Here is a 12,024-nt window from a genome sequence, read left to right as displayed (position 1 = left end):
AACGGAAAGCATAGTGAAAAGAAAGGCATCCTAGTTCACAAAGGTGCACACAATAACGAGGCAGTCATGTTTTGATTGCTTTGACCATAATCCTGAATGCAGCCGGATTTTTAAATAGCGCTCGCTCGCTAGAGCGTGTGACCTGTTTTGATGAATGCAGTGTGTGTCAGACAAAGGTATCATCTTCTATGATAAGGATAAACATTATGGATGCACAACTTCTTTCCTCATGGTACATTAGAGAACAGGTCTAGAACATCGTAACTGATGATGGGGCCTGGGTCAGATATTTCACAAAGTGCTGCAAAATGCACTAGGGTCAACATAGCCAGCACCGTTGAATTTCCATCCCCTACACAGGCAAATCGGTATAGATACCATATTCTCTACTTCACGAAATCTAAATACCTCCTGAAGGTGAACGGAATTAACGACCCCAAAACAGAAAATCCAATCCCCAGGATGTGGTTTACAAACCCGACTATAATTGTAGACATTCTTATAGTAGTAAAACATCCAGGCAAATCATCACACGCGTGAAAGATCACCAGGCACCAACAAACAAATCCGCTATCTCAGAAGATATTCAATTCATCCCAACAGCATAGGACACATCAGTTAACCATCGGTGCTTGCACAAACTTGTATAAACATGTACCAACTCTGTCCTCTCACTGGCTTCTGTATGTAATCTATTGTCACTGGTACTCTAGTGAATTCTATTTGTATAGAGCTAACATCCATGCCTTGGACGGTTGCTCAAAAGCGCTTTTGGGCGTGGTAAGCTGCCGAGAATAAATGAGCACTTTAATTTTGACTTGAAAGTACTCAGCTGTTCTTCTGATCGTAGAGACAGTGGTAGCTTGTTACATAAAGATGGAAGTCGATAAGATGAAGAGGTTTGAAGTCGATGTACAACTGGGTATTGTCTGTATACAGGTGGAATCGTAGATCATGTCTCCGGACTATATCTCCGAGTGTTGACGTATATATCACAAAGAGAATCGGTCCAAGGACAGATCCCTGAGGTAGTAGTTCCTTTTGTGAAACTGCGCCGTTTTTACATACAGATTGGTGTCAGCCTAACAGATAGAAATGGATCCATTTCAGTGCAAGTTCAATAACACACATCCTGTTCTCCAGGACAGAAAGTAGGGTGTTATGATCCACGGTATCAAAGGCAGCCAAGAGGTCCAGCGTTGTTTTTGTGTTGGGCCTGTAGTTTAACGTATTTGCAGACCCTTGTGGAAGTTAGCGTTTTTTTCAACTAGAAGCGTTCCCCTTTGTTTCATTTTTAACGTTCGGGAATCATCCATGATGCAGCATGTTACAATAACCTAAATTAGAGTTTCACTTCCTTGTATTTCAGCGTTTTGCGCGAATGAATGTCAACACCAGTCTTTAAAAAATAGACAGGTCTTTCTAGATGATTTTGTAGAACCAGTATGAAACTGTGTACTGTGTAGTCTATTTTGTTTTTACTGGTTTGACTTTAACAAAATAGGCCTGCAGATTTCATTCAGGGCCGGTAGATTTTAGAGCCAGCGGGCGGCATCAGGCCCTAGTGGTTCACTGGCAAAAGTATTTCAAACACTGGATAGGTCCAACAATACCAGAATGCCCCCACAGTAGAATCTTTGAAATAGAGACAGTCTTTCTGCATCCGCAATAATGCAGATTCTGTGCTATAGCGATGAACAAGCTGTAATTGTGGAATGTTCACTATCATCTGGAGTACAGCTTGACTGTCTCCTCTCTTAAAATGGTCTTATCATGATTCCTAGTATTCTCGCTGTAAACATGAGGAACATATACTGGTAGGCGCATCAAGTGAAATCGAGAATATCAGCTCTTTATTCTCATTTTTGAACAACAGCTTATTTGACAGTCTATAGATCTCCTGTATGCCGGAAGCTTCGTTCAGCTGCGCTACATTGTTTCGCATCATGTGACATTATTTCTCTTTGAGATTGGGAGAGCCGCTTATGAATAACAATCCAGTTTTACCGCATTTGTCTTTCCAGACCCGTAAAGGTCGGGGGTAGAACGGGTCCTCAGAAACCCATGTTTGCCATAAAAGGCGACTATGCTTGTCGTAAGAGGCGACTAACGGGATCGGATGGTCAGGCTCTTCACTTGGTTGACACATGTCATCGGTTCCCAGTTGTGCAGATCGATGCTCATGTTGATCACTGGATTGCCTGGTCCAGACTTGAATATTTACAGACCGCCGCCATATAGCTGGAATGTTGTTGAGTGCCTCGTAAAACTAAACTCACTCACTCACTCCAGTTTCCTCCGCTTTTGCTTTTTCTCTGCACATGGTGTCAGTGTACCAAAGCAGCATTAGGTTGTACTGTGGGCTGTAGCTGGTGCATCCTTCTCCAACACATTCCGTAGTGCAGTATTGCACAGGTCTACACTTCCGTCAGCGGACCTGTTCTTGTAGTCCTCCAGTGCAACTTCAACATCTTGTTTAAAGTTTGAAATGTTGATGTTTCTCACTCTCATGAACGTCAGTTCTTGTATTTGGCGTTTGGGAACAGTGATGTTCGTGTGGAAGAGAACGGTGAAATGGTCAGATGTAACTGAATGGTCCAACATGATATCGGTTAGCACCAACTCATCAGCTCTGGTGATAATGAGATCAAGGATGAGTCCCTTCACATGGGTAGATTCAATCAGATGTTGATGCAAGCCGTGAGACTGGAGAAGACTATTGAACTTCCCTACCTCCCTCTTTTCTGTCTATCTACATGCAGGATGAAATCGACTCACATTTCCAGTGTGACTGGCCTGTCAGGTAGATGTTGAAAGTTGGTGAAAAAAAAGTAGTTTCTTTCCGGGTGGATGGCAGATGACAATCGGTGTTACAGACTGACCACCAGCAGGCAGTGTAACTGTAAGCACTTAACACGACGGCTCCTTTTTCAAACCCTTACCTTTTGAACACTGTAGTGTTGATCTATACACGAATGTGACACCTCCGTTCCAGTATCCAGTGGCACCTGAATAAATTTGTATCCAGTGGGATATTTGCAATGTGATTGGTGTCATCTCATGTTTCTGTTTCTGTTCCTGCTAGAATATCTAGGTTATTGTTCACATCCACATTACACAGGGACTGAACCTTGTCAGTAGAAGAATCAAATGTTTTAGCTTTGATAATGTCAAGTTTCAATTCTTCAGTCTTAAATGTGCTTGGAGTGTCAGACAATATAGATTTTCTCCGTAAAGAATCGGCCACATATTTGTCTATGCAACGGTCTGGGCGCGGTCTTTTTACATCACACACACACACGCACGCACGCACGCACGCACGCACGCACGTTTACAAGTAGTGAAATAAGTTGGATCTACAAAACCTTATATCAGATTTTTACATTTATAAGATAATAGTTAATACAGTGCCAGAGATTTATCAATACATACCTGTCAGTTGATGAAAGAAGTAGTTTGCAAGTATATGAAGGTGAGTTTCATAAATATTATTCAGCTATATACTTCATACGCAAATCTTTACAAAAATTACAAACGTTCCAACGTTCCCAAATGTGTTCAATCGGATTCGGAACGAGAATTGTAGTCTTTGGCATCACCATTGGCATTAAGTAAGACGTTGAGCGTCACAACTGCAATATAGGATATCCGGGACTTGCTGAAACTGTGTTTGTATTCCGCGATGTGTCTATTTCATGTTCGCTAGCGCAAGCTCTATTTGCATATCATCTAATATTGCATTTGCGTTTTGTAAATTATACCTTTAATCCTTCCAGTAAATATTTCAAAAGGTGCATCGTCAACGAAGTAACTACATGAGGCGTATCATAATGTACTATTTGCAAGCGCCGTACATGACACGCAGACAGGTCGATATTTTATTTAAGTCTCACCTCACAACTGACACATATATTAACATACTTATAAAATACAACGTAAAAGTAAGACACCCGTTATGGGTTATGAGTGACTGTAATGCATTATAATCACTGAAAAGAAGCAAATAAACGAGGTGTTGTTAACTACAGTATAACATCTATCTATATAGAATATATGTTCTTTGTGAAATATATAAGCAGGTTTTGGCACTGAAATATACCTGGTGCTTACAAAGTAAAACTAATTTATCATTATCACAGAGGCCTAAGAAGTTGGGATAGGTAAAACAGACATGTTCATATAAACTGTCAGTCAAATCCCCATACATAGGACAGTGGAACAGAACATGTCTTCCATCCTCAACACTCTCACTACATTGAAAGCACACCCTGTCATTCATATTCATATTAGAATATCTGACGGTTTCCAAATGCAGAGGAGCAGTAACTGATCTGAATTTGGAGAAGGCAGAGTGGTAAGAACGGGACATACTCATACTCATATGACCTTCACAGCCATACACATCCTTAAACAGTCGATACGTTCGTTGTTTATTACTTTCCGTCCTACCACTTGGTTTTCATAATAGCTCATAGCAATCATTCACATACATCTATATAGAAATATAGAAATATAGAAATATACCCGGAAATTCCCATTCCCCACACGTCCTCTCACACATCTCTCTGACCACATATATACATATTTATTTATTCTAAAAGACAAATCATATAAAACGACAATATTGTCTAACAATACATACCCACTGCCTAACAATTGGAGGAATCCATCCCTTTCACAGCAACGTTTGGAGCCTATTTACGTACCCCCAAAAAGAATCTCATAGCACGATGTGGACAGCATTTACAGCGGAAACTCCCTGTGTCCCCAAAATAGATGCACCATGACTTAAAATTGACCACACCTTTGTATCATGTAACTTTGTGTACGTTGTGAATTCCATTCCTCCAAGTGCTTTATATTTACAAATAGTCAGGTCTAAAGCTCTGTTGGCATACTTCGCCACTATCTCAGCCATGGCATTATAATCAAGATGTTCTGTGATTAATACACCTAAACAGTTATAACTATTAACAATTTCTAAAAGCGAGTTATCAACTTTAAAAACCGCACTTGTTCCTTGTGCACTACAATGTCTAGAACGTACAACCTTAAATTAAGCATTGTACCATTCCCCACACATCAGTTGTTTAAAATGTCCAACAAATGATTTAAATCCTCTGGTGATTCTGCAAATAGTACACGATCATCAGCACAGACTAAGGCTGCAATAGTGGTACCATCAACAGAAATACCAATACCACTCTCTTCCAGTTTGTTAAGCAGATCGTCAATAAAAAGATAACAATAATGGGCAGAGTAGACAGCCTTGCTTTATACCTTGATTAACATTAAACCATGATGTTAACATACCATTAATACGAACACTACATTTTACCTTAACATACAGAGACTGAAGAGCTACAAACATTTTTCCTCTCACACCAGTATCACTAACTCTCTTCCATTGCTGTCGATACAGTTATGCGCTTTCTTAAAATCAATAAAAGCGGCAAAAGTATTCTTTCTATTCCTTTTTCTGTTTTCAATAAACGAGCAAACAAAGTGAATGTGATCAGTAATGCATCCCTTTTTCTGAAATCCGTTTTGCATATCACTCAAAACACCAGTAGAGTCAGCCCAAGGACTGTGAACGATTATACAGAACATCACTATAGAATTTGTACATGGAGTTGGTGAGGGTCAAATCCCGATATCACATAGGATCCATAGGATCTAAAGTTGAACATTTGGGTATTGGATTTACTATACCTGTAGTCCAGGTTGCAGGTATTTTCCCTGTATTAAACCACACATTGTAAACCAAAAGTCACTGTGTTCTGTAATCTGATTGGTTGAAAAACATGATCAAATGGTATTAGATTCCCGGAAACTGCAAGACTATTCACTGCGTATTTACACGTAAACAATTGCTTTGTTGTATCATCAGCAGTGGTGACGTCATTCAAATCATATTGTGACGTAAAGTTAGAATGACGTCACAAATGAGTAACTCCAGATGATACCATGGGAACCAGCTGAAACGGCCAGCTGATGACACTTTACTGCTGTACTCATACTCGATGTAAACGAGTGCAGACAGTAAAACCCCTTTGGTTTACTTTTTTTTGTTTACGGGAATATTTCATTTGAAACCTCCCGTGCTTCAAATACTCAATAACACCCGGAAATTGGCCAACACATGATGTTTATCTCCTAATTGAAAACGCGATGAAGTGCCACCATAACACTTTGTGACTTACGGCACTCACTTGGGATACCATCAACACCAGGCGCCTTGTTGTTGTGGCTTCTATCTACTGAAGCCGTGAACTCAAACAGGGTAAACTTAGCATGGAACAGCACATGCATCCCGTCAGATTTATTAGTATTAAACATCGGCGCACGGTTTTGCACATCCCATTCAACAGTTCACAGTAGTCATTTTTTCCATTTATTTAAAAAAGCTTCACAGTTTTCAGACACACTGCCATCTTCCAGTACACTTTCGTAGGTATCTGTATTCTCCTTTCACGACCAACACCAATCTTACCTATCTTCCTCCAGAACTCTCTGTCATTATTATCAGACGTTTCATCCAATCGTCCCATTTCCTCTCGCACGTATGCACGTTTTGCAACTTGCACACCTTCGTCAAACAGCTAACGCTTTCTCACAAAGCAGTGCTGAAGATACACACTCTCGTTCCCCCGACTTGTACACTTACACCACTTTCTCGACTGGCTCACATATTTCATTCCACATCACACATAAACCATCATTCCACCAAGGCTTTCACACACGACTCTTATTATTACTCTTACCACCACAAACAACATAGGGACATGACTTTACCGTATTGCGCATCTCTTTCAGCGACATATGCATCGATAATCGATCTGGTCATGTCCCAGTCTCTAATGGTTTTGGGTAGGATTATGATTACAATGACCATCCGCGGTGCCCTTCAGTATATCCATGTCAGAGTCTCACGTCCACGACCCGTGAAGGTCCCGGGGTAGAAAAGGTCTCCAGCAACCCATGCTTGCCATAAAAGGCGACTAAAATTGTCTTAAGAGGCGACTAACAGGATCAGGTGGTCAGGTTCGCTGACTTGGTTGACACATGTCATCGGTTCCCACTTGCGCAGATCGATGCTCATGTTGTTGATCACTGGATTGTATGGTCCAGACTCGATTATTTACAGACCGCTGCCATATAGCTGGAATATTGTTGAGTGCGGCGTAAAACTAAACTCACTCACTCACTCACGTCCACACTGTAAGGACAGTGTCGATATCGGTACCGTGTGTACGTACTGCACAACGCGACCTTGTCATCTTTCAAGATCACTGACCCGTGTCAAAAACTTTTGACTTTTCTCTCACTGTATGAAACGTTTTGTGATTACACCGTAACACAAATGTTACGAATTGTACATTTAGTGTGTTATGACACAAAATGATAATTCTGTTTTAGTTCTTATATTTACACTAACATCCTGCTGAAGAAGCAATGAGACAACAGGTCCTTCATAATCCGTGCAGTCCATAACAAGCGAGGGGTAGGTTGTCGGTCAATTCAACTTGTTATGTTTATTTGGCTAACCCCGTGGAGTCGCTAACAACAGGTGTGGGGACGACAATGCACATGGATGAGGCGTAGACAAAGTGTAGTGAGCACTATATATTGCCCTATATGTCTGTAGGAATCTATATTGATGTTATAAACGTACAAGGCAAGAATCAGGGAAATCAGACACTTAGCCCCAGGTTCAAGTATGCATCGTTTTTCATTACATCAGAGTGGGCATTTTTCCCTTTTATTATTGTTTGTTATCAGTATTAATACACATGTGGCGTATTTAAAATGACATCATCTTGCGAATATGCTAACTAACTATAATTTAGCAGATAATAGACAGTCTGCGTTACGTAAAATGTGTAATACCATATGCAATGTTCCATTTGGTCATAATCGGTGGATAACGTCTGTCTCTGACTTACACCGTCCCATTGATAAATCAGAATAATCGTGATGAAATGAGGCCTAGATACCAGCTACAAACACCAAAGTGACGTGATGTCTAGTTCAGTGATAATCACCCTAACGGCATGACATTTCCGAGAAACGATTTATATGCGCGACCAGTGAAAATCCCCTACCCACCCTAACCAGTCTGACTTGTAACACCTACACCCAATAGCAAAGTCCTCCTTTTCCATGCCTAATTTATACAAATCACCATACATTATTCTACTGCCAAACCTAATAACGACGTCCTCGTATTCCAGTGACTCATGAAGGTCCGGGCTAGAATAGGCCTTCAGCAACCCATGCTTGCCATAAAAACGCGACTATACTTGTTGTAAGAGGCGACTGACGGGATCAGGTGGTCAGGCTCGCTGACTTGTTTGACACATCATCGGTTCCCAATTGTGTCAGATCGATGCTCATGTTGTTGATCACTGGGTTTTCTGGTTCACACACGATTATTTACAGACCACCGCCATATGGCTTGAATATTGCTGAGTGCGGCGCAAAACTAAACTCACTCACTCGTGTTTCAGTTGTGTACAAGGCAAGAATGATGTTGAGCGCTGATCACTGGATTGTCTGGTCCAGACTCGATTATTTACACACCGTCGCCATATAGCTGCAATATTGCTGGGTGGTGAGTTAAACAGCCAACATATATAACCATCCAGCTATGTAAACGTTGTCCATATCTAAGAGTTTTGAGTGTATTGCAACACACGAAAGGGGAACTAACTCCACCAGCCCTCTTGCATCAATGTGGAATTCGCTTAGTCACTGTATTTTTTGTAATAAATGAATATAAATTTTTGCACTTTAAAACTTCTTAATATATCGTGGTTATGTCAATACTTATCCCAGATCGTGAACTATATACACACAATAATAATTATGGCACGACCATTATGAAACTATATGACCCAGACCTCCCAGTAGGAACTGGGGTGATCTCGTGCATAATGTCTCCTGTCATATTAATCCAGGATCGGACGACGTAACAACCTAACAGTACCGTGCAGCGGTAATCATAATATTAATGCATAACGATCATACTGGTTAGTGAGGCAATATTTTGTAATCGTGTGACGTAATATGTACGTAGTGATATTTTACGTCCGCATCCGTTACTCATGGATACGCGCGAAGACTAGCGAAAACTGATGCGGAAATTTAAAAAAATAATCGCCGAAAACGAGTTCTGATTCCAGTTTCTTGCCATTCTTGAAAAAAACATATACCCTTCCACTGGGGTCGTACACAGACGTCTTAGAATGGACTGGGAAGACATGAGAAGATATGACATGTCAGCAACCCTTCATTACCTGTTCAAGTATCCTTTATATGCTGAACAGCAAAAGAAACGCGACTCAGTTTTTGTTAAGTTTTTTTAATTAGAAGACATAAACATGAACACTTACTTCTTACTTCTATGAGATTTCATTTCTTACGAAAATTGCGTTTCTTTTGCTGTCAGTATATAACATTCCTGCACACTGCAGAAAGAGATCTCTGAAAGTAGAATGGAAGGTCAACGTGCTCTGTGTATAACATCCTGCTATGTTATATATAACCTCATGAAATGTTGTATTTAAGGTAATGAGGTGTTGTACTTAACGTCTTGAAACATTGAATTCATGTTCCTGAAACTTTGTATGTATAAGGTCATGAGAAGTTGCTTTCAAGGTCCTGAGATGTAGCATCCATAATTATGAGATGTTGCGTCTTTTAAAAAAAACCGAGATGTTGTATATACGGTCATGATATGTTGTATTTAAGGTCATGGGATGTTGTACATAATGCCTTGGGGAGTTGTATTTAATATCCTTGTATACATGGCAGTATATATGAGAGGCCCTTTGTTTTAACATAGCCCTTTGTCATCCAGTGGATGGCATGAATCAGTGATACTGGACAGTAAAATCTGGGACGTTGTATGTGCTTTTCCGGTACGTTTGTGTCAATACGATATTGCTGTCAGAATACGGGCCTGGAATGTAATAAAAGTGGTCGTAGCACATAAACTCCATGAAAGCTGTAATAAGAACCACCACATCAAACAATGGAAGACGCGGCGACGAACATTGATATGTCTGAGAGAGCTTAATGTTGGTGTTACTATATAGGACATTGGGGCAGGATTTCTTTTGTTATTGTTTTGTCTTTTGTCTGTGTACTTAGCTGCTGCTTTGTTTGGTTTAATTTGCCTTGCAGATGCCACGTCGTTTACAAGAGGTCAAGACGTAGTTGACATGTGTTGAAAAGATTGGGATTCTACATGTAGGACATGCTGAACGGGCGATTTGGGTTCAACGTCCCACGAACAGTAGCTTTCCGTGATAAGGTGCATGTTCCGGATCATGGAATAGCCAAGTCATACCTGAGATAGTTCGGTGACAGTCATGTGGTGAAATCCAGTTCGACGGCCACGATCTGCCTGGCCCTTTGTCCCAGTCTTTTGTTAATACGGGTCATATGCATCGACGCAGAACAGATGTGTAGGATATGCAGGTTCTTGTCGCAATGAGACATGATAGTTTGATGGTTTACGCTACACTGATCCAGTTTTATGGCTGTGGTTAGTAACTATCGAGGCTCAGTCTGCAAAATCCAGTGACGAATGTTATGCGCGTTGATCCGATGAGAGCACGATGATGTACGGTAAACCAGTGCCTGATCCATCGATATCCTCTTGGTAGTCTCTTACGTCATGTACTTGCAGGACTATAAACAACAGCCAACAGTCAACAGAGGACAGTGTGGGAGCAGCGTATCACACAGAATGGCAATCAAGCTAATACATTTAATGAGTCCGTCACTGTCGTAATCAGCTTGTGAACGTCATGAAATACATTTCTTAAATATGCACATGGAGTATATTCGTACTGCTTTATCATGTCATATCGCATTCGTCACAATAAACAACCTGCGTCCATAAATTCTAACCGTGCATGTATATCACTTCTAAAAACCGTTCAAAGAATTAATTCGTATAAGTAAGCAGAAGCTCTGTGGAAGATCTCTCGGCAGTTTGAGGCGGCGAGGAATAAAGAAGTACTGGTGTGTAGTGTCATGTGCGTTAAAAACGCACGTCATGCATTTTAGCACGACCGCACACACAACAACCGATGCGATCAAACTCGATGCTGCACCTATTTTCTTAGCATGGGATGCCACTTGTGACCTCATTATTTTGCTACAGTTAGATTCACATACAATGTTAGCTTATTTCTTTTCAGCTGACATGGTGCAGCTACTCTTCCCTCTTCATGGCATGACCGATAACAATGCAATTAAAAATTGTATTTCCGGGGGTTGTTTTTCTATTAGAATGGCATACGCTTTATATACTGAGGGGACCCATGAAAGCACAAGTGTTCCCATATCTTTTCCCCATATTTCTTTTATATGTGTTTTATATCGCATATTTTGCGAAGAAACCTGGACAAAAATAAAGGAACACTTGTCCTTTCATGTGATCCTTTTTGTTTCCCTCAGTATATGTTTAACTTCTTTGGCAAATTTACAGATATAGATAAGTGATGTTGATCGAGCGTAAGGTGTACGTATATATACACTGAAAGACAAAAGAAATTTGTATTATTTGAAATGACATAATTAACTTTCAATGGAATATTTGAACCTGTTCTTAAATATAAGCCTCTGAAATGCAGTACCAACTTTCATGAGAGAAGATAAGTTTGTGCGAACTCTTCCACACACAAAAAACGTCGACAAACTGTAACATTTCTGACCTCAATCTGAAACAATGCTTCATTGGTCAAAACAGGCTATGCGACCATGATTCATGTTTTCTTCAAACTTGACGTTCGGTGTATATGTGAAAAATAGGTTCAGATTCACCATTCATACGTAAACAGCCCTCCCAGTATTACGACGTTTCTTTTGTCTTTCGGAACATAAAGAGTATTCACACGTTAACAATGGTATACTATGGCGAAAACGCAATAGAATAGGAAGACCCATGGAATATGATTTAAAAAATAAATAAATAAAATAAAAATAAAATAAAACAATAAAAAACAAAAA

This window comes from Haliotis asinina, chromosome 4, assembly GCF_037392515.1.
Source record: "Haliotis asinina isolate JCU_RB_2024 chromosome 4, JCU_Hal_asi_v2, whole genome shotgun sequence".
Taxonomy (NCBI): Eukaryota; Metazoa; Mollusca; class Gastropoda; order Lepetellida; family Haliotidae; genus Haliotis; species Haliotis asinina.
The sequence above is the reverse complement of the archived record's forward strand: the minus strand, read 5'-3'. Positions refer to the sequence as shown.